The 24,981-nt window shown below is 33.3% G+C and overlaps 1 protein-coding gene across 3 annotated transcripts in view; it reads left to right on the forward strand.

The window, feature by feature from the left end:
- The first annotated feature begins 1,092 nt into the window (after nt 1-1,092).
- LOC118182554 (E3 ubiquitin-protein ligase TRIP12-like) overlaps nt 1,093-24,981 on the forward strand; it is a 400,228-nt gene continuing 376,339 nt past the window's right edge. For all 3 annotated transcript variants that reach the window (XM_085809626.1, XM_085809623.1, XM_085809627.1), the window contains exon 1: nt 1,093-1,258. The gene's annotated coding sequence lies outside the window, so the exon portion shown is untranslated. The remainder of the gene's footprint in view (nt 1,259-24,981) is intronic.

Raw genomic sequence — 24,981 nt, forward strand, 5'->3', positions numbered from 1 at the left:
CCCACTTGAACACGTACTAGAAACACCCGTGCCATTAAATTATTAGAATTAGATTTAGTTAGATTAGAAGCTGGATTAATTATTAAAAAATACCGCTTTAAACTATGAAAGTTAAAAGAAAAATAAAATAAATAGACAAATGCTATTAGTATAACTAATAGTAGATATTTCTAACGCCAAATATTAAGCACCTATCTTGCAAAATTTTATTTTGACAAGACTCACTAGAAACTAAAACTGGAATTTAATAAATTATTAGTACGGCTTTTAGGAATTTAACATTATAAAGTACTAAGAATAAAAACTATATCTAGTACTGCATTATATTATGTGATAGTCTACTAAGGGGAAAAAAATTAATATTGGCCACGTTGGTTGTTTTTGAGACAGATCGCAGACTACGTTGCATTGCAGTGTACGACGCAGTGGTTTCAAGCCGTTGCAGATGGGTTACGTCACTGCTGATGTAATTTAATGAGTTGTGTGTATAACTTCTGCTAATTTTTTTTAACCGGTTTTACTGAGCAAGCACCGTTGGACCGGTTTTATAGGTCGAAGAAAAGAGCGTCTGCTATAGGAAGAGTTTTCTAACGAAATTACTTTTACTTTTCAGTGTTGAAATTTTCCTTTTTTTTTTTTTTTTTTTTTTTTCTCGTTTTAATAAATTCTCTTTCAGATTTATCTGTAAGCATACACTTGTTAACTTCCTAAGAGTTGAAAACGATATTTTAAATTAGAATTTAGTGTCAATGACTTAGAATACCAGGAAGTATATAATTTTATTACGTGTAACAAAATTGTGCAATTGAAAAAAAAAGGGGGAAGGAAATTTTTGTATTTGTATTTATTTTATCGATAATCAAATAACCATTTTCTTTAATCTACAACAAATGCTTCTAATCTATTCTCTTCAGTAAACGCGTATTTTCCGAGAACAAGTACCTGTACTGCACCAAAACAACTGGTCTCATTTTTCAGTTGCGCCATCTAGTGAAACTCTAGAAAATTAAAACGTAATGCGTTTTTTTTGTTTTTGTTTATTGAATTATATATTATAAGATCTAATCTACTCAGAATACAGTTTCCTTAAGAAATGTGTTTATGCGCATTGTTTATAAATTAACTAAAATTATGAAGTGTAAAATGAATAAAATTAACGACGTCGTCCGGCTGCCAATGGAGACTTGTTCTACGAGTAGGTAAATAAACCAGCCAAAAGCCAACAGTTGACAGATGAAAGCGTCTGTTTTCGCAGAAAGTAAGCATAGGTGTTCGCTGTTTTGTTGAAGCTTTTTGTTTCTTTCTTATTTAGTCGAAGCTTTCTTAGCGCGAAGCATACTTTACTTGGTCTACTAAAGACTTTATTTAGTTAAATGTTTAAATTGTGCTGTCTAAGATTACTTTGTCTTAAGTAATGATAGTATAGAATAACAAAAAAAAAAAAAAAAAAAAATACAAAGCATTCAACTAACAGATGTTACCTATTATGCGGATACAAAGTGTAACTTCATGCTACAAAGCATAATGCAAACTTATTCTAATCTGTTTCTCTAAGTAATTTTTACTTTGCGTTAGGAGTATAATATTGTAATATAACAAATAAGATAGACCAAAATATTTCTTTCTTTCTTTTTTTTTTTTTTTTTTTTTTTTTACAAGTGTTGGCTCTGCAAAGCACGAAAGCTTAGCATTCGCTGCAAATAAACATGTAAACGTTAAAGATGTGGCCCTGAAAGCCATACTTATTATTTTGCACTCAGTGATGAGTTCCAATAGATGGGGAAATGTTGATCTTTCATATAATTCAAAAGGAATCATTTTCACAAATATGTTTCACCGGAAAATGAGAACTGTATAGCAATACTTTTATCATCATCATCAAGGCACTGAATCTTCGTTCCATAATGAGATCAGACGCCTTAACGTTACATTGCAAATTTTTTTATGATTATCTAGATGTATTTAAATTTAAACTTGAATACTTTGTTGGGTGTTTTGTGTGTCGAATAATATGCAATTGTATGTGATTCTTTACAATGAACTCCGTGGATGTTCATTGCGTAGATTACTGTTTCTTTCATTTGACGTCACATAACTACAAATTTTATTATTATTGCTGCTATTATTATTATTGGAACTGCGATAATAATTGACTTAATTTTTTGGATATAAATTCTCAGAAACTTATTATCCGAAATTCATTAAAATCATCATTGTTTAGGAGATAGGGCAGTTTTGCGAAAGGGAAATGTTGTTTATTTTTAAGAAAATATAAATAAATAAATGAGTAAAAATAAATAAGAAGAACTTTTATCTGAAAACACAAATTATTTATATTCATCTAATTTATTTTTCAGTGCTGATTTCCAAAAGTTTCCTTGTTATAAATACCACTTGCAAAAGTAGATCATTTAAATACTCAGCAGCTAGTCCAAACTTCAATCCGAATGTTGGAAAAATGGTTTAACACTCAAAAACAAAGCAAATATATCTTTCACAAAAAATACGTTCAAGAATTTCATTTTATTTTATTTTGTTTTCTTTCTTTTTGAATAATTCATATTTGTGAGCTAAATAAACTAGGGTGTAAAATTAACATCATTTCTTTTTGTGTGTTCACCATTTATTCTGTCTGTATATTAATCTACAACTTATCCAATCTTTTATTCATTTCGTAAAAAGAGTAAATGATAATAATAATTATGAGAAAGAAACCTCAGCTTGGTACAAATTTCATATAAATTCAAAATAAAATTTTATGTAAAATCTGCTAATCTAAGGGCTTCTTTCTTCAATCCTATATTTGACATGTTTCCTTTTATTCCTATATTTTATATGACATGCTTCTTTTGTCTGTAGATATATATATATGTTTTCCCGGTATATCCCTTATGAAAGGCAAATCTTTGCAAAGCTCGATTAAAAACAAATTGACGCCTAGAATGAGGCTTCAGATTTTCCATTTTTGTTGACATGAAACTAGAGAAACAGAAAAGAGAGGGAGGGACACCTCGTAATTTTTCTTGCAAAAAAATTCTATTACGTGTTTTCCACCTTGATACTTATAAGCACGTGCTTATATCGCTTAATAAGTTATTCAGCCCCGAACAAAGTCATCGTTAATAAAAAGCCTTTGATCCTCCCTTTTGTTATAGTGTTATAAATTATGAGGAGTGGGCCCCACAGATATGCTTCTACATATGAGCCCCCAAACTACTACAACTTACTACACTGGTGGGGAAGGGAGGAGACTGATTAAATTTAATTTATGTTTCCTTGCTTAATTTTTTAAAATTTAATTAATTCCTGTGAGATAACCATCTCATACCAAAGTATAATTTCACTTTTCTCTGCATGGGATGTCAATAAAATTATTATTTTTAATTTGATCACTATATTTTGCGAAATCCTTATTGATGTCAGATCGATCGGCTCCTAGGGACTAAGCAGGCTAGGATTTTTTACACGAAAACTAAATTAGCTGGTTATATGGTGTTTAGGTGTTTTTTCGGTGCGTAAACGTGAGACCAGTTTCCCTTAGTTAATCTACCACGAAAACGTTTATCCTGAAGCTGATAGGCACCGAATCCTTCATCTGTATTATAAAATACCAAATTACCCCTGCTAATATCTCACCGAGTCTCTGTTGAGAAATTCTTAGTTAAAATTTTCAGCAGACAAGGAAAGGAAAGCTAAGCAGCGTCTTTTTAAACAAAATTGCTTTTCTTAAAACGAAACGACGGGGAAGAATGAGAAAAGAGGAAAAATATAGTAACTGAAATTAAATAAGCTTATAAACGCTGTTAATTTCTAAGATTTCCTTTTGATGGGGCATTTTCCCGCGCTTGAAATTCCTCTTTTAACCATTTTATATAAAGAATGTTTATCACAGTTCCACAGAAATAGATACAAAATTTTTGTTACGTGTTAGCTTCGAAAGTAAATGAAATGTCTTCTCACGATTAATTTTAAAGATTTTTCTCTTCAGATAATAGTCAGAAAACCGTTTTGATAGAGGTATATGTACTTATACCACAGTGCCTTTATTTATCTGATAAATGTTATATACAGCGAAATAATTTAATTTTATTAAAGCTAGGTAAGTAAATAAAATCATCACAATGTATTTTATTTAAGCAAACTAACTGAAATGATAAGTGCATAGTTATTGGGTGGTATAGATTGTGTGAATGAAATGGCCTTATTACACAGTGTGTAATAATTAACGAATTTTTTTATTTTAATAAACAGACTTCTTAAAATATTATAAAATATTTAGCTTAACCTCTTTGTTTTAAATTAATACAATTAATAATAATATGAATAAGAAAGCCTAGCTATATACGACTGTTGCACATGAAGTATGCTAAAGTTGTATATGTTAAAAATTTTGATGTGAGAACCAACAAGCAACCTCTCATATGTGTTCATTGCAATCCTCTAGGTAACAAAACTTTAAAATTGAGCAAAAACCCTTGATTATAGTTATAAATGTGAATGGAATGCAATTATTAAACATAAGTTTTGATAAAAATTTAATTTCAACATAAAAAGTCTGAACGCGCTTTCAGAAGAAATCAGAATTCCTTCTACTTTAGCAAAATCAATCTGACTTTTTTTAACGCTGAAGACATTTAGTAATTGACTTTTAACCGAAAAGATAATTCATTAGTTAGGATTTATGAATTATTAAACTTAGACTTTATTAATTATCTGTATAATTTTTATTAAAATTTATATAAATACATATATCTTTCAATCATATTACAGATAAAAGTACATTATTTTTCTACTATTTAACATTTTTCATGTCATTTTAGCCGCTTTATATAAAACGCCTGCGTATGTTCTTTAATACAATCACAATTAAGATAATCCTTTTAATTTCTGTAACCGTTTTTTACTGTAACAGTTAAGTTTTGATACCAGATAATTAGGAACATAAATAATTCATGATTCGGAAATGCTTTATCTGATCAATAGAATACTAATATATGTTGGATTATAGATCCATTACAACTAGCCATAAAATGTGCAAAATATTAAATTACTAATTAAACAATAATTCAGATTAAAAAAGAAGGAAATATGTCTGTAACCATGTAGGTGCAATGCAACTAATAACACATAATATAACAAAGTTCAGCTACTACATAAGTGCAGTGCAACTAATACATAAGTGCAATGCATAAATAATACATAAGAGCAATACATAAGTGATACATAAGTGCAGTATGACTAATAATGCGTAATATAATGTAGTACAACTAATACATAAGGGCAGTACAGCTAAAAATACATAATACAGTGCAGTATAATTAATATATAAGTGCAATACAGCTTATGCAATACTTATAATACAGCTAATATATAACCGCAATACAATTAATACATAAATGCAGTATAACTAATACATAAGTGCAATACAGCTATTCCATACTGCCAACATATATCCTAACCATAAAACCGAAGATTCCTTTTTAAAATCTATTTTTCAATCTGCGAATCTCACAACTCATATAAACAATTGTGTAAAATTTGAGATCAAGGGAAAAACATTAGATGATGCGAAATATTAGGAAACGATATTAAATTTCAAACAATTTTAATTGGCTTTCTTTGTACGTTGCCCTTGATGAGAGAGGTAAGCAGTCTTGAACGAGCTTAGCTATTGTTACGCTAAAATTTTCCCAAAAGTTGACGATAGTTTGTAATAAATATTTAAAGTGTACAATGTTGGGTGTCCTTTATGATATTAAATGCTTAAATCTATCCACTTCTATCAACGTGCAGTTCCACAATAATTTTAAACTTGATTGTAAGCATAACTTCCATTAGTTTTTCTGCTGTAACTAGAGAGAATTAATACGAAATGTGATTTTCTATTTCTAAATATAAAATTATGTGCATTAGCTGAGAAGCGCAGAAGTGACAAAATTTGTTAGTGTATTGATATGAACGATTTTTTACAAATCTTTCTTTAATAAATAATAGGAATTAGTAAAAAATAAGGTGGTTTTCAATGTCCATGTACAAAATAGTACGTATTATGTGATGAAGACGGCAAAAAGAGAATAAAAATTCGGTTATTTTATTGGTACCAAAACAGTAACAGTATTAATAAATGCAAATTACAAAATATGTTTTATTAAATTATTAAAAGCGATTAGATACTAAATTATATAACAAAGGTTGCCGAGTTCACGTCAGTAAGAGTATGTTGGAATTAAGGAAAGTTCAAGGGCCGTAAATAGATTTTTCAAAAATCACAAGTCCATTTGACATCGTTATAAAATTAGTAAATTAAGTTTTAAATGAAAAGAAATGTTTGATTGTAAACAATTATTTAATGACAGTTTGCCTTTCCAATGTGATGATGCTTCGAACGCAACGCGAAATTTTTTGGTGTCTTTGTTTTCTCTAATTACATCTTAATGCAATAAAAAGTACTCTTTTCAGTTTTCAAATCTTGCAATTCTTCCGCAATGCGTTCTTATAAATGTTGATAGATCACAGATAATTATTTATAATACTTTAGATTTAGAAACTTTAGATTCTTATTAACTCTGACCCACAGCAGCTCAAATTCCTAAAGCTTCCAATGGCCATAAATTTCACACCAGTTCGAAAGTCGAATCAACATGTAGGGTTTATTTTAATTTTCTAAATAATTATTTTTATTTGGGAACAAACCTTTTCTTTACTTTCTCATTTCTACCTACGTCTCCCTTCCAGAATGAGTTCTTTGGATTATGTTTTATGTAAATGATGTAAAACAAGTATTTAAGTTGAAGTCTCGGTCACTTCACTAGAAGAGCTTAATAGAGCTTTAGGAGAGCGTGTTCTGCCTTCCGGCCACGTTGTTGCTAAAATTCTAATCTTACTACTGCACTATTTAAAAAAAAAAAAAAAAAAAAAGACGCATCAAGAAGGAGTTATTTAAAAGGGACGAAAATCGGTAGAAGTGATGTACATGTACAGAAAAACAAATGATTACAGTTTGAGAAAAATTGGATGATTTATTGAAGTGATAGAGCTTCACAAAGTGAAAAAGTCAGTAACGCGTTTGTCCACCTCTGGCTCTTATGCAAGCAGTTATTCGGCTTGGCATTGATTGATAGAGGTTGCGGATGTCCTCCTGAGGGATATCGTGCCAAATTCTGTCCAACTGCCGCGTTAGATCGTCAACATCCCGAGCTGGTTGGAGGGCCCTGCCCATAATGCTCCAAACGTGCTCAATAGGAGAGAGATCCTGCGACCTTGCTGGCCAAGGCAATGTTCGGCAAGCAGTAGAAACATGTGCAGTGTGGGGGCGGGCATTATCTTGCTGAAATGTAAGCCCAAGGGTGGGCGTGACATGAAGCACAACATAACGGGACTTAGAACTTCGTCGACGTACCGCTGTGCTGTAAAGTTGCGACGGATGACAACCAAAGGGGTCCTACTATGAAATGAAATGGTACCCCAGACCCTCACTCCTGGTTGTCGGCCTGTCTGCCAGAAGATAGTCAGGTTGGTATCACACCGCTGTCCGGGTCGTCTCCAGATTCGCCTTCGCTGGTCATCGGAGCTCAGTTCATCACTGAAGACTATTATACACCAGTCAGTGACATTCCAGTGCGAATGAGCCCGACACCACTGCAAACGGGCTTGACGTTGTACAGAGGTCAGTGGTAGTCGGCGCAAGGGGCGCCGTGACCTCAGCCCCCTTTCTGTGAGCCATCTATGAATGGTCCTTGCGGTCACTGAAGCACTAGTTGCACGCACAATCGATGATAATGATTGATCTGGGGCTGTGAGTGCCGATCTGACGATTGCTCGGTCTTCACGTTCTGTCGTTTCTCTAGGCCTACCGCTTCCTTCTTGACGTTGTGTACGGGCATGGTTCACCCATTCCTGCCAACATCGTCTAATCGTGGCATCGCTCCTGCTCCAATGTCGAGCTATTCGCCGATAAGACCAACCGGCTTCTTTGAGCCCAACTACACGATCTCTCTCAAATTCTGACATCTACGTATATCGTTCGCGCACCTGTATGCGAGGCATAGTTACTGTCTACCAGAGTACGCGGAAGGAAATTCGTGAAGAATTTATGACCTGGAATCGTAATTTCTCCTCTTAAATATCCTGCCAGTTGCGCAGATCAGATGCGCTGTACCGACAACCGTTCATTCACTGGCTGGCAAAATGTAAAATTTTGCATTTTCCGTCGAAACCTGTATCATATCAATTTGTGTTCAATTTGCTTTATATCTTCTCGTTTCGACGGTTTTAGTTTAGTTAATATTAGATTAGTTTCTTATTTTATATCTTGAGTGAAAGCTCAAATGGAGGCTTATTGTAAGCCCGAGAAAGGACCATCTGTCGTTCATTTTGAGTTGGAATAAAAGGTAATTTAACCCTTCTTTGAACTGTTCCCTGAATAGAAATCTGCGATAGGTCGTTACACAGTTTTTAAGTATTCTAGCTTTGAAGGACTACTAGTTTAGCTAGGACATTAAAAACTTCTAAATTATTTTTAACTTGTATTAATTATTATCTGTATGATAATAAATGTTTCTGATGTATTACATTTTCTATTCTGCTCACAGACCACCTCAATTTAGTTTCTACCGCCACTACTGATTTAGAAATTCGACAGACCGTTCTTGTAAAGCATTTACAAATATCTATCCATACATTCGTAAAGCATCCACAAGTAAATCTAATTTTCAAGGATTTTTCTTTACAAAAAATTGCTTGATAGAATCAGTACGAATTTTTTTATTGTTTATGAATAATATTATTAAGTTTTTTTCACTAATAAGAAATGAAATAAAATAATTGCATTTGGACATTGATTATTTTAAGCTTAATAATAACTTTGTAAAAAGAAATTAAATAAATTAATTGGATATTGAGTTGTTTTTGTTTACCATATTTCATACCTATATTTTATTTGCGCGAGCTGTTCCATTCACCTGCTAGAGCCGCGCTATGATCACCCTATTCCACAGACGGGAAAATCGTTCCTAAGCAAAAGGAGCAATTTGACGAATGTATGATTCAGCAAGATGTTTGTCAATTCATTTCCAGAGGCGGCAATCTAAAAGGATCGAATAATCCTTCTACCTTTGTACCACAATAAATAAGGAAATGAATAACTTTAATGAAACTGCTGATATGCCATGATACGTATCATCCGTTTTCTAAAATAATTATAATTTGACTGTTATTCTATTTTCCTCGCTTGCCTTTCACGATTTCGTTTTATGTACATTTGCATGGAATGCAGTTTCTTTTAGTGGTGTTTGGATTTTTTATCACAATCTTTTTATCTTTTTTGATAATCTTTTTATTGTGCGAAGACTATCTCTCAGAAAAGCTCCACACTCCTTCTAGCATAATTATTTTGTGAATTATGTTTGGTAAATTTAATTGGATTTATATTGAATTTTTTTTAATTGTGGCAAAGTATACTAGGGCTATCTGCCAAATGCCTTTGTGCAAGAATTTTGAATAGCACCTGTCTCGCATTCATGCTACAATGTGGGAAAACCACTAAAACACTCATACAGCCAACTTGTTCCGCGGAATTTCAACCCAAGTAAAACTATTAGTTTCTTATGTACTTGATAGGCGAATAATGAAGATAAATAGTTAAAAAGAAAGATCAAATGATTCTGAAAAAGTAATTAAAACAACTAGTCTCCAATAGCATAACTTAATCTTGGATTGGATTGGGTTATTTGATTATAGCAAATCATACTAGAATTTATTACCTAAGGGAAGGAGTGCATCTGTGGCGGATGTTTTGGGGAAAACTGTCTCGAATTTACGTTACGCGCGGGGAAAACTACGTAAACTCTTATACAGGCAACCCATTCGCCGGAATCGGATGTTAGCAGAATAACCAGTATGGGTGCTGGGGTAGAATTAACAGTATATAGTAAGTAGTCTTTTACACTCCATAACTTGATTTACGGTAATTAGATGCTGTCACGGAAAAAAAAAATGTTCACTCATACGACTTTTTTAAAAATTTATTCGGCTTTTAAATAGATAATTCAAATGTTTTAGTTCCCTCCCCTTTAAAAAAAAATCTAGCTTTCTAGTATCGAATATCATTCGTGCCAGGAAGCTAGGCCATTTTCTTATACAAAAAGAATAGATTGAGTAGAAATGTAGTTCTTATTAAGGACAGATTTTACTTGATAATATTTTTGAGTTTATTTCTTACTGAAAAAGAGTAAATTTTATGTAAATATTATGAAATCTTGATTTTATGAGCTCAGTCAGCAAGAAGATATACATAAAAAGGGAAGCAAGTTCTTTTTTATCTGAGATAAGATTTGGCAAAATCTTTTATGAAGTTTGAACTTTCCATTAAAGAATATTTTTTATTTTGTTAATTTTTCTGTTTCAAGTTTAAATAAAACTGACCTTTTTTTTTTTTCATCTTAAACTTTAAATGATTTTCAGTATAAAGTTTGTAAAGTTTACTAATTTATTAGATGCATTTCGAGCTTCTGTTGCTAATAATAATTTAATTATCCAAGAAAAGTCAGATTTTTTTTATTTAATGTTTAAAATAACAGTTTCATTCATCGTACCTACTATAATTGCCTCAATTACTATGAGCTAAATCGAAAGACAAAGGTTTTTTTTTACTAAATTAGAAGCGTCACGTGAATATCTTATCTTACAACGGAGGAAATTTGATATTCATGTTTTCTTTTGTTGCCAAGGCACACGTAGTAAGTGAAAAATTATCTCAAAGGTTTTTCTTAGTCTCTGATTATGAATACGTACATATACTTCAACAAATATGCATAACGGGCATTTTATCGTATTAAGGAGATATTTTTAGACCATTCATCGGTGAAATAGCATTCTTTTTTTGAATGAATAATATTTTAATTGTGCGTTTTTCTGTATTATTTGATTCACCATAGTATTATGCTTAGATAGACTGTGTAATGTTTCTCACTTTATCACTTATTGATGTGTGATATGCATATGCATGAAAGGAATTGTAACATGAAAATAATCTTATCGGTTGCTTTATCTGAATACATTGCTGGCCAATCAGGAGAATTTCAGTGATTCGCTTAGTAACATATCACATTCTTCCTGTACTAACATAATGTATGGGTATAGGTACTTTGTAGTGCTTAAAATAATAGTACATAGCATTGAACAAAACATAATGCTAACACTCATTTTATTAAAATTTTTGTTAGAAATATATTGCGTGCATGGCGTCCCGCATAAAAGAGAAAATTATGTAGATCAGAAACTCAAAGCTGTGTGCGCAGCATGTTGGTGGCTAGAGTTACATGTAGAGCGAAGGAAAGTAAAAAGTGATCTTCAAATAATAAAATAGCAATTATTTTAAATTTCATACAGCCTAGACAAAATTCAAATATTTTAATTTTGACGCATTTTATGTAAATTAAGTGTCAGAATGGTGTAAGAGATATTCTTTTTATTTTTATTTGGATTTATTTACATGCGTTGAGAGTAATTAAATTTAAGAATGTTGATGAAACCTGCGCTTTAGTTAGCGTATGGTGAGGTAAAATTTGCACAATCGGCCATAAGTTATAAAAAATTGAAATGAATAAATTTTGAATTTCATTAACAAATACGATAGATAAAATAGCAAAATTTTAATGTAAAAAAAATTGAACTGAGATATCTCCCAACAAAAGATACTTATCTCTTTATTATTTTACGTAAGAGCTCAATATCTTATGAAGTCTGTAATTATGCACGTTTCACCTGAATATAATGTTTATCATGTTTTTTAATGTAGTATAGCATAAACGATGTTCATTTTTTATTCATTGGTATAAGAACATTGCAGAACAATGCTTGTCATAACGATTAATTCTTAAAAAGAAATAATCATTTTTTATGTATGTCGTAATTATCAAGTTTTCATAAAAGCCATTCGTTATCAACCTTGCTTTATAACTACATTACTGAATAAAATTAATACAAGCCTAAAGTGAGGTAAATTAATAAGAAATTCGACCTCATTAATGGCAGAATTTATAGATACTAAAATTGAAATATAAACAACCCATTTGCATTAAGTACAAGCTAATTATTAGACATGTAAATTTGTTCAAGTTATAAGGTATCTCTCCCACCTTCTTGGCATGCCTTCGTGGTGTGGGTGATCTGCACGCTGGGCGCGTATTCCAGAGGTCTGCGGTTCGATTCCCGGCGAAGGCGTTGCTAATTTTTCATCTTGCCCTCTTCCAAAAAATACCTAATGTCTCTACAAAGTTACCTTCGTTCTCAAAGATTTAAATCTTTTTTTTTTTTTTTTTTTTGTTTCAAAAGTATACAGTTTTTTAAGAGCTATATTAGATCTTCTAGGGCAAAAAAATTATTTTAGATCTAGCACAGCATATATACACTAGCACAAAAACCTGCTAGCGCAACAGATCTCTTTTAGATCTAGCACAGCAGAGATCTACACTTGCACAACAAACTGCTAGCACAACAGACTCTATGTAAGATCTGCTAGCCCAGCAGCTCTGTTTTTGGTTTGTTAACACGAAGAATACTAGCGCAAGGGATCTGTTTCAGATCTAGCAGATATGTTACCTACATAGGTGTTCTAATATAGAAAACGTATTAAATTTTATAATAGGAATCGGAGTATTCCATTTATGCCAAATATTAGCGTGTATGACACTATTGTTGAATTATATTAAGTATTACGACATTGGCCGGAATGCAAGGCGAAGCGTATTGTCGAAGTATGCCCTTTTTGTATAGCGTATTCATTTTATGTGAGATCTAGCATTAACAAAATGTGTTAATATAGTTTAATTCTTTTTTACGTTAAAAGAAGACATATTTATTTAATTTTATCTCAAAAAATGTTATCTGGGCCATTTACTTATCTTTCACATAGTAGAACAACTTCAAAATATCAAGTTTATATTCTATATGAAACCATATTATATGAACACTCATGCATTTGAGGCTGTTTTTCCTTCAAGTTATTTTTATTTCCCTTATAAAACGGCTTCAGTAGTTGAGGATTGTTTTATGCATGAGACCATGTTATATTAGGATGAATAAAATAATTTTCAAAACCATTGTAACAAAGGGATAAAGGAAACTTGACCAAGTGAGTAAATTTTAATCAAGCTTATGTACTATTTCAAATCATCTTATATGCAAGCTTATGTATTTGAAGCCATATTTCATTCAAGTTTATTTTGGTTTTCCTTATAAAACGGCTTAAAAATTCAAGACTGCTATACATGAGACCATGTTATATTCGGGCGAATACAATAATTTTTCAAGCCATAGTAAAAAAGGGGTAAGTAGGACCAAGGGAACCAAATGAGAAAAATTCTTAGTCTTTAAAAGAAAAATGCTTTTTTCCATCTTATATGTTTTTAAAACTTCCTGTTTTATGTACTTCTACATTTTCTCTGGAGCGACAAGCTCATATACATCAATGCGGTGAAAATATATTGCAATTAAAAAAAAAGAATATCATATGCTTAAGCAAGAATTTTGAAGCCATCTTAAAATAAATTCAAAAGGACTATTGTTTACATCGGTTTTTATACTGGATAAACATTACTTCGTGAGTAGCAGCAATCAATAGATGAACAATATGACATATATATAAGATGACTATAACAATGAACACATATCATAAACCGACTAGAAGTCTATAAAGAAATGGAAATGGACACGCATCGTCACGCAGCATCTACCGCGCATATCATATAATCGCACTTTATCGTTGATTTTGGTTAATATATCTGTGGTGGGAATATAAATAAATTCTAGTTAAGTATCAAAATGTCCATCACAGGAAGTTGAAGTAGTAATTCTATTTTTAATTTACCTATTAATATGTATAAAAAACAATAATGTGTTAGTAAGATGTTTTTGGTTTTCCAATGAACGAATGGTGAGTGAATTTTGTAATTTTTTTCTAGAATACAACTTTTTCTAAAAGCTAGTTTTTTTATAGCAAATGAAGAATCTGTTTCCCATCATCTTTTAGGTAATTAATTATTTAATCTATTATTGTAATTGTTGCTTATCTTCATGTTCAAGCCCATTATTTATCCTCATGGCCAAGCCCACTGTAAACCCCTCATGTACAATCATGAGTTGGTCGAAGGTTGGTGGCGACAGAACGCCCAACACTGTTCCAGTACCTCGAGGCATGGAATACAAGAACCTCGTTCTCCTTTTCATGCCTCACCAGCTTTTCGAGAGGACTTCGGTTTGAGAGATTTGAAGCCTCTCCATTCCGCAAAGTCTACAGTATCAAAACATTCATCTGTTATCCAAGATTCGAACCCAAACCCAAAGCGCAGCACATGGAAGTTGGCTCACAGTTGTGCCGCTGGTTCCCAACCGTTTGTATGTGCTACAGCCCTTAGGATATATTTGGTCAATGCTCACGCCGTTGCCATTGTGTGAACTATGCAGGCGTACAGAATGCGACAAAGAGGAGGGAATTTCTTTCTTATCCAGTGTTCGCTCACTGGCAGCTGCTGACTCAGTGACGACTCTGTAACTCAAGGACCAGAAATTAGTCACTGTCGTACTTCTTGGGAAGACGGTTGCCCCAGGTTAGAGCACTGCAGTATATTATCTTTAAATCAGCTGACTCATTTTCTATTCCGAAGTTCTAAGATGTATACGAAGAATATATCTTAGTACCCAAGTACTAAGAAGTAAAGTTCCAAGATGACGCTGGGAATTTGAAATCGAGGCTCAGTCTATGTACACCTAAACGCTATGATAACCCTGTGTATTGAATATGTATCTATTTGTTATTTACCAACTCATATAAAAAAAGGAGCAAACTAACACATCATCATTTTTTAATTACCTGTTTGTAAGCTAATGCCTGCATCAATATTTTTGGTATTTTATTTTCGCTTGATAGGTACTAAAGCTCTATTATTTTGAAATTCACTTTTGAATAAGTGCTTAAAATATTAACTCATACTATTAGAGTAATTATAAAATTAATATAAAAGATCGTTCTCAAATCTGTTCCATTCAGACTTTCCCCATTAGAATTTAATTGGAAATTTTAGGACCTTTTTTAATATTATACATTTTTTGTACGTAGATGTTTTTCCTCATGTTTATTTGATAAGAAAATTTGAAAATGCTAATTCGGGACTCAGTAGATTTTAAATAAGTGCTAAAATTACAAACTGACTCCCATAAGTCAGTTTGTAATTTTAGCACAAAGTCTGTTAAGCAATAGTCTGCATAGCAAAAGCCTGTTAAGGAATGACATCTGAGAAAGAAAAAGAACTATTAACGTTTTCATTGCCTTTCACGCAGCAGTTTCATTTTAAGTTCATCCCCAATATGCTGTTAGTACCTTTAAATGAATTAATCGCATTATTGTTGAATATATCACATGTTTTTACATTCTTTTATAATGCTATTTGCATCTTCAGACTTCAACTAATATTACTCAAACAATACTGCTAATATCTTTAAATGATTATCTATGATTGTAATATAGTGTTATTTATTTATATTTTATTTAAAATTGTAATTCAAAAAAATTTGCATCGGTCGCGACTGAACATCTGCCATTTGTATTAAAGACACACTCTGTATTGATTTCTGCCGTAGTAAAAGATTTAACATTCGGATTGGAACGTTTTTATATGCAATATGTTTGCCAGTTTTTTAGCATTTTCATAAACTAGAATTGAACAATCTGCAGGAATATCAACAAACAGCGTCTTTTTTCCCCCCGTGAGCATGCGGATCCATAATATTTCATGTTCTTTGCATTTGAAAGCCTACGTAACCAGTGATAAAACTAAGCATCTTATTTCTTTGTCAATGGAAATGTGAAGCTCTTATTATGATTTACTCTAAGACATTTCTTAACTTATTCTTAAATATTTGCTTACAGTCTCTATCTAAATTTCCACATCTCGTGACTAGTTATGCATTAATAAGAATTAATTTTTTTACGATTTTTCATCTAGTGCCTAGTATTAGAAGCTAGTCTAAAAATCAGTTTTGTTATGCATGACTGAAATTGAAGTTGCTTCTGCTATTTCAGCTCTTTTCTATACGTGTACATTCTCACTCAGTGTTTCCTCCAATAACTCGTATTATATTTACAAACTGTCTTCAATTGCTTTCTTGTTCTTTAGAGGTGCAATATTTCTGTCCGAATAAATTAGGAGAAGTGTTATTGCAGTTTCATGCCTGTCCTTTACTTTACTCCCCGTATCATCACATTATTTACTCGCAATCACGCTGTCATCTTGAATTTTCTTTAAAAATTTACTTAATGCGCTGCGATTTTTTTTATCTCCAACAAATTCATCGTACTGTTCCTTATTTGGGAATCCAATAAATATTTTTTAACCATTTGGGATACGGGCTTTGACTGATACAGAGACACAATCTACATTCAACAAAAACACTATGCTAATAGAAACTGCAAGGACTAAAACCTCATAATTTATATATCTATCTGTGTGGCGCTGGTCACCTTCGGATTTTTTTTCGTATATTGCAAAAATATTCCAAATGTAGAAACGTTTACTTAATCCCATGAAACTTAAAATATAAATATCTTTTCATATGAAAAATGATTTCGATCTTCAGATCGTTTAGCATGTTTACTTTCATTTACAAAACAATATTTTATTGTTCATTCTCTTTTTTGATGATTTATTTTGTAACTTCATATTAATAGTGATTGCAATTGAGATTTATAGCGTAAATTCAGCATGAGAGATTGAATTGAAGTGTGTTTTATCTTTAATCTATTGTGTTTTATCTTTTAATGATGGCTAACGAAATACCGTTTATAAACTGGATATAAAAATTAAATCAAATTTGTTAAATAATAATAAGTTAAAATATGATTATAGACTTTAACGAATTAATTGGAAAGATAAGTAGGGAATACATTTACGAAACTAAAATAAGTGAATAATTAAAACAAAATATTTATATTCAATCATATTTTAAAATATCTAAAGGAGATCTTTCATGTAAAAAAAATTAAACTTTCAATAATAAATAATTTGCTTAACAATTTTAAAAGTATCCTCTACTTATAAAAATTAATTCACTGAAGTTTGCTAGTCCTCTCTAAAGACAGACCGCTAATAATATTTGTTGTGACTGATCTCGCTTGTCTGATATCATTGCAAGCCCACAAAATTCATCATGGCAAGGAGACAAGATTGCGCCTGTCTGAAGAGCCTTGGGCACGATACAGGTGGCAGTACGACGTTGCTCAGTTCCTCCTCCAATTTTGAAGGAGAGCACTCTGAGGGGACGGGTCCGAGGACCTCCCACCCCTGTTCCCCTAACACCAATCCACACGAGAAGAGTTTTGGCTCGCCGCATATTTAGAGTGTCTTCATCCCGCACAGACACTATACATTTACAAATATCCCTGCCTTCTCCAATATTCGAACCCCAATCTCCGGTTACGGTAGTCAGACTCACTAACCACTATCCCAGTCGGACGGCATATATGTTGTAATTTATAGTTATGTTTACAAAATTTTAAGTTTTCATTTCTTATTTGCTAATTATTTAATTTAAGTCCATGCACTTAAAAACAATGAAGATAAAAAAAAGGAGGGAAGATATGCACGGATAAATTGAACTGTCACATTCGAAATCAATGTGACCGATTGCAGTAATTTAGAAAACAAAAAGTAACTGCTTTTATCACCGTTTCAGCATTGATTCATTAATATCATCTGCTCAAGTAAGAAATAAAAATGCTTATATATGTTTTAGATCTGCATGCAGTATAAGCAGTATAGAAATGCGCTGAATCGAAGGGAAGTAACTTAAGATACCTCTTTCACAATCTGAAGGAACCTCATGTGATAAAATCGTTATTTGCTGAAAAAGCAGAAATCTAAAGCAGAGTAATAGTTTATCTATGCTGCCATGCGCTGTCTGATGAACTTTGACATTAGAGTTTTATAATACCAAGAAATACTAAATGTAACGTGATAAGATAACTGGTTAATTAAAATAAAACCTCCAGTGATGTAGAAATGTACACTACTTCCTCTCCAGTAATGTAGAAATGTAGGCGAGTTGTTCCACTAAGGGAGCTAACTCGTTCGAACTAACATTAAGCCGACGCGTTCGAACTGACCGCAATGTTTTCTTAAAAATTACATTGACAAGCAACAATGCCTCCTTTCAAAACTGCCGAAAGTCTTCAAACGTAAGCAAGACGCGGATACCAAGGTAACTGAGTAGTGTATCCTCGATATCCACAGTACCCTTTTATAACTATTTGCTAGAGATGGAGACCATGGAGAAAGGCAATAGGATAACATTCTACCATTTTAATTGCTCCATACTTTTGGGAGAAAGAGTTCCCATAGAGTTCTCCAGCGGTTGCTGTTTTTATTTGCTGTGTCCATTCCATTTTTTCCATCAGTATCGAATAGTTAATATCCCTGCTTTCTCTTATCAATTATCACGTTAAATTGGATAAGACGAACTTTTGTCCAGGTGCTCAGTTCGCGATACACTGTCGCCTAAAGTTCTGTTTCCCTTTTCATCTCCATGGGAAAGAAAGATGATGACCTTATCTTTTCCTTCCATGCAGACAGAAATAGAAGCGGAAATTTGAAGTTTGAATAAATGGCGTTGAAATGCATATGCAACGAAACCAAACTGTGCAATTCTAGAAACTGGTCATTTTTGTTTGGGTAAAACTATGTGAGTAAATAAAACATTTTTAAACCATACGCTAAAAAAGGCTAGAGGGAAACATGTGAGTAAATACGATAGTTGTCTTTATTCTCTTTTATGATATTCATCAAGTTTTCCGTTACGGTTCACAAAACTATTTTTTTCTTCTTTTTTTTTTTGGGGGGGGGAGTGATTTTTAATTTCTAAAAGGTTTTTCTCTTTGGCAATTCACATGCTTAAGGTGATAAAAAAAAATTGAGACTCACTTTCATATTCAGAATCAGATAATAATTCTGTGAGCACTACACTTTTTTTATCCCATTTCTAAATTCCACTCCTTCACAATGAATTATACTTTTCATAGCGTTTCATAAAAGATTTAAAACATGTGATATACTACTTTGTGACATCCCCTTAGCATTGCGGGCAAAGCGTTTTTCACATCTTCATTTGAAAAGAAGCTTTTCCCGTGTAATTTCCTTTTCAAGGTTGAGAAAGCTCCAGAATCATATGTCACTAAGTCGTATGCTCTATGCAAGGTATTCTAGTATTGATAGTTCGATTTCAGACAATGCTGGCAATGGCACGACCACAATTTTCAGACTAATTTTATCCTGGAACGAAACCACTATTTCCCGAGTAAATTCAGTCTTTTGTTCTTCATACTCACATACAAATATCTTTAAAGACGTTTTCATAGTTTTCCCAGGAGTATGCAATATTGACTACGTAACCTCACTGAATAAATTTCGGAATAAATTTTCAGAATGTGCTTTGTCAATCATTCGATTGTTGCCGCCTTGGAACGTTTTTGGCATCGAAATAATGAAGCATGGCTAAATATTTCACCACATATGCATATTGTAGCATTTCAAGTACCATATTTGCCGGTATATAAGACGCACTTTTTTCTTTGAGTGAGTGAGTGCACCGCTATGACGGCTTCCGACCACAGACATGAACCAAACGGAATTATATACCATCACGGCGGGGAAGACTCCAGAGTAACAAGGTTGAATATTATATACTAATAACAGTTTTTACATATTGTTTACTGCAAAGCACTAAGCGTTATTCTGGTTATCTGCTTTAAGTTCTGAACTTTTGAAACATTATAATATTATCCACGGTTGTTTCTGCTTAGGCAGTGTCCTGAGATTTTCTCTATTTTATCAAGTGCTATTCTGTTTTTGAGTGTGTTAGTAGTCCACATTGCCCAGGCACAGTCCGCTGGTTTCTTCAAGTGCCAGGTTCTTGTATGTACACAATGGAAGTAATAATGGTCCGTGTCGCCTTCCTCTCCGCATTCGCAGAAAGGAGTATCCCTAAGTCTGAATCTGTTCAGGTATACTGGGAATGGTCCATGACCTGTCAAGAACTGTGTTAGGCTAGCACAGTGGGTCTTTAATTGCATGTTAACTTTTGGCAGTAAGCGAAATGTCCTTCGTCCTACCTCTGCCTCTGTCCATCTACTTTGCCAATTTTGTAGCAACGTTTTTCTTTGAAAATTAGGTCTAAAAAACGGGGTGTGTCTTCTACGTCGATACTCAGTTTTTGATTTCGTTAATTTCTGGAAATTTCCTTTATTCGCCAGTTGTGCGATTTTCCCCTGTTTCTTTGCGGAATGTGGAAACATTACAGTTGCGTAGAGTTCAGTGAATGCGCATGCGCTGTCATCGACGATCGCAGCTGGGTTCATTTAAACTTTCCAATTTTTTAGGTCATGGGATGTGTTTGTGTTTCATGGGATGCTGTGAAAACAGAGACAGTGGTTAAATCATTTAAGAAGTGTGGCACTAGTAATGCACTGGACGGCACAGAGGACAATTTGTTGTATGAGGACTCAGATGCTGATTTAGAAGAGGTTTTAAGTGAGTCTACATTTACCTCTGGAAATTGAGTGTCTGGTTTTTGACGAAGAGAATTAAAAGGTAATCTTTCCCAGATATATTGAGTATCTGTAGAAAGCATTACTTTGTATTTGTATTATTTTATATTTAAAATACTGTAAGTTCATTATAATGATCAGTAATAAAGTTTTATCCTTCAAAAATATGTATGAAAAAGGGGATGCGTCTTATAGGGCGGTGCGTCTTATACGCTGGCAAATACGGTACTTCGTAATAGATTTTTCCGCATGTAACACAAAATTCAATTAGTACATCTCTGGCTTAAAGACGTTTTCACCATCCACGAAAATCTGTACTAGATGTTCCTACTGAAAGCCATGAATATCCAGCTGCAGGTTTAAACATATAGATGTCTAAGCTTTCACAAAACCTAGTATAGGGTTGCCACGCGTAACAGTAGGAAAGAGAAACAGATCCAGTCTCAAAACTTTTCAGTTAGCAGATCTTCAAGCTGCCAGTAATATCAGAACAATCGTATTCTGGATTATTTTTCTACAGCTATGGTTAATGCCTTAGTAAATTTTAAGTTTTCATTTCCAGGACGTAGATTTTTTTATATATATTAATAGCATTTACGCCTTCTGGTTAATAATACGTTTCTTTGGAAATCTAAAAGACTTTTAATCGTAATTATGGTGAATATTATATATGTATATCAAAGAAAGTTTTTCCTTGTTCACGTTTTGATTAGTTGTTCATCACACGAGGTGACAAGGCACACGAGAGCTATCTGGCTAAGCGGAGAGATGCATTCGTGGAGGACTGTATAAGGGAAACTGGATTCACTATAAATATAGGAAAAATACCATGCAAACAGCCCTTCCATGGGAATTTGAGGTTTAGTTATTTGAATGCGGAAAAGCATACGAGGGTAATTTTCTTATAAGAGTAGTGCATTCTTGCTTTGTAGGACAAACTGGCTTTATGTTACACAAAGGGAAAACACGGAAACAAATTTGAAGCCAGTCTTTTCGCCGTAATTTGAATCTAGGTTGAACTACCAATGTCCAGCGGTCTTAACCACTCTGCCACTCCGAAGGGATTCAAACCCAGATCAAATTACCTGCCCTGAGGACTCTTAATCACTTGGTAGCAGGGTTTAACTTTTCGAAATATTATATATATATATATATATATATATATATATATATATTTAGTTTATCATCCGTTTCGAAAGACTTCCTCTTGCTTTGGTAGACTTCGTAGTCTCCTGATAGTTTAGGATGTTTCAGTGTTACTAATAGATAAATACATTTCATTGATCTTATTTTAATGTAAGTCTGGCTAGCACATATAACTTACAGAATAAAATCTTTACGTTTTCAAATAATTTCTTAAAATCATAATTAGTCTTTTTTTCCCTTCTGTATAATACGAACTTTAATGCTTGCAAAATCATTTTGTCACACATTTATATCATGCATGTGTAGTACCGTATGTAAACATATTAGGGTCTTTATTTCGGATTGTTAGTAAACTTTATGGGATATTTTCTTGCCATTCATCGGTGTTGTTTAATGTAACACATAGTTATTATACCATGCAAAATATAAGACTCAGTTTCTCGGAAGTTCTTATGGACGTTTAGTTTATTCTAAGAATTTGTGAGTACAGCATTTGCGAAAAGGAAAAAACCCTGTTCCTTGGTATTATTAATATGTAAAATATAACAAAATACGATAACTGCTTTAAAAATAATTGGCGGCCACAAAATTAACATTCTGGATTTTGTACTCTTTCCCTAAATTCTTCTTTGTTCTCCCAAATCTGAGAATCGGTCGTTGTTTTCGGTTATATAACAACCTCAAATTAACCAATCACAGATTAGCTCTACTTATACCTCAGACTTAGTATAACTACAGCTCGCAAATAAACTGTGTCATCTTCTTCTGCTAGCTTCCGCCACGCCAAGATCTACGCTGCTTTGCTTGTCCGTCTAAAATGATATCGCCCCGTTAATCTGTGTATGTAAGAAATTATTGTAATTTTTTTATGAGAAAAAAATATATTGTCTATGAGAAAAAAAATATATTGTCTATTCTAATGTGCTGGAAATAAAGATGGTAATTAGCTGAACTTGTTTTGGCACCAACATCTTCGTCCCGTCTTACCGCCCTGCTATCACAACTACGTCGCAAAAATATTACACACACACACACACACACACACACACGGTGGGCTATTTGCATTCCAACAAGAATATTTGTATTTTAATATTTGCATGTAGTATGCATATTTGATGCGCTGTACCCGTGCGCACTCGTTACCAGCCCGATTATAAAGACTTGAACTTTTCACCGAGAGACTCATTTGCATTCGTACAGACTGTTCGTGCTTGTTCGTGGTCGACATTTGACGTCGGCTTATCATCATGTATTTAATTTCTTATTTTACCTATAGAGACATTAGATTTTTTTTTTTTTTTTTTTTTTTTGGAAGCAGGCAAGATGAAAAATGAGCAATCGCCTTCGCCGGGAATCGAACCACGGACCTCTAGAATACCAGCCCATCATGCAGAACCACTACACCACGAAGGCACGCTAGGAAGGCGGGAGAAACACCTTATATACTTCCCCTTTTAAAGGACGACTGGGGTTTTTAGGGGACCCAACTGCCAAATCCTGGGTGTGGAGAATCATCATCCACCATCCTTTTAGTTCGGGCGTCACTGTGGAGACATTAGGTTAATTGGAAGCAGGAGACTTGATAAATGAGCAACGCCCTCGCCGGGAATCGAACCACGGACCTCTGGAATAGGCGCCCAGCGTGCAGACCACTACGCTACGAAGGCATGCTAAGAAAGTGGGAGAAATACCTTATATACCTTTTAATTTTAAATAAACTTTATGGTTTACTAAACTCTTCGGCCTTTCTTTTAATGAACCTTCTCTTAAGATTGGACTGTTGTGTCGTAAACCATCGTAATAATCTCATTTACACTGATTTCTATTGACAGTATTTCTTAAAAGGGGAGAGAACTGTACAAAAAGGCTGGGAGTTCATTATTTTATTACGGCAGTCGTAAATGATATTCTGAATAGTTTAAGTTTTTTAAAGAGTCTTTTAATATTTCTGCTTTGTTTCAGATAGTTTGTCATTTATTTAAACTGTCGTTATTTTTGGTTTTAAAAACCCACAGAAAGCTAAACTTGGTATGTTTGTTAAGATTCGATGATTAAGCTTGGCATCCAACCTCCAGTCTTACCCGAAATGCACTTTTTACGCCAGCTTTGTATTTTTAAAGATTTTCGGGCTTATCTAAAAAGCCTATATTTGAGCACTGTGGGGCACTTGGGTAGAAAAGGCAGAGCCTGTTGAGCAGAAACTGGAATTGAGTCAGCGGGAGGGTTGAATTCCCCCTACAAATCTGACTCCGCCATGGCAACCTAGGATGGAAACCCCGCGTCAAAGCTTATCGAAGAAACAGCGGCTTGCTTTACGCAGCAACAAATTAATGCGGATTAAGGGGTGTACTCTTCGGGCGGCTAGGCTTTACGGGGAGCCAAATGCGATACAGATCAAAAGATTTTTTTAGCTAAAATATATTTTATTACATTATTCAGTTAAAGAAAGTAAGAAAAGGAAATTGCCGGAGGCGTCAGTTATCGATCTCGGGCTCTCTTGCATGCGCTCTACAATCTAAGCTACACCCTCACATCTCCTAGCATATTATTTTAGCACTATATTTTAAGAATAATTGGGCACGCTATACACAGACGTGTCATAAAGCGATCCTCATATCAAAATAACTGCCTTTATACTATGGTTCATAGTGAATAAGTTTAATTATCTCAAGTGGAGGATTTACGGAAATATCCAACCGAAAAGAAATTTTCGTATTTTGCTACAGCGCGAATAGTTCTGAATTTAAGTCATTAGATGGAAATAACATAGTGCATTTGGAGTAAATTATACGGCAAAAAGGTTTTTCTTTCATTCGTATTTTAAGAGATACGAATTAAACACTATTTCAGATCTTTTTTGCGAAAAAAGGGTACATAAATCTTCATCAATAATTCAACGACGCACTTCCTTTCTCTCTAGAGGAAGGAAAGAAACAGGTTTCTAGATTAATTCTGAATCTTCCGAAATCCCGTAATATATCGTAAGCAGTACTTAACAGCACTTGCTGAGAAAAAATAAAAGAAGGTAAAGGGGGAAAAAGCAATTTCATAAAATAAAGGTGTGTAAATGCACGGGGCTTATTGCGGAATGGAATTAAATCATCAATTAAATTGACAGATTTTTATGAAGTAGATAAATTCAAGGAAATCCAGTTCCTCAGAATTTTGTTTTTTTAGTTCTTTTATTTAACTAAAATGCTACATTTTAGAGCATGTTTTTACACTAGAATTGCCGACTATTT

This window comes from Stegodyphus dumicola, chromosome X2 (genome assembly GCF_044657685.1).
Source record: "Stegodyphus dumicola isolate Sdum_Otavi_A_Nest chromosome X2, ASM4465768v1".
NCBI classification, from domain to species: domain Eukaryota; kingdom Metazoa; phylum Arthropoda; class Arachnida; order Araneae; family Eresidae; genus Stegodyphus; species Stegodyphus dumicola.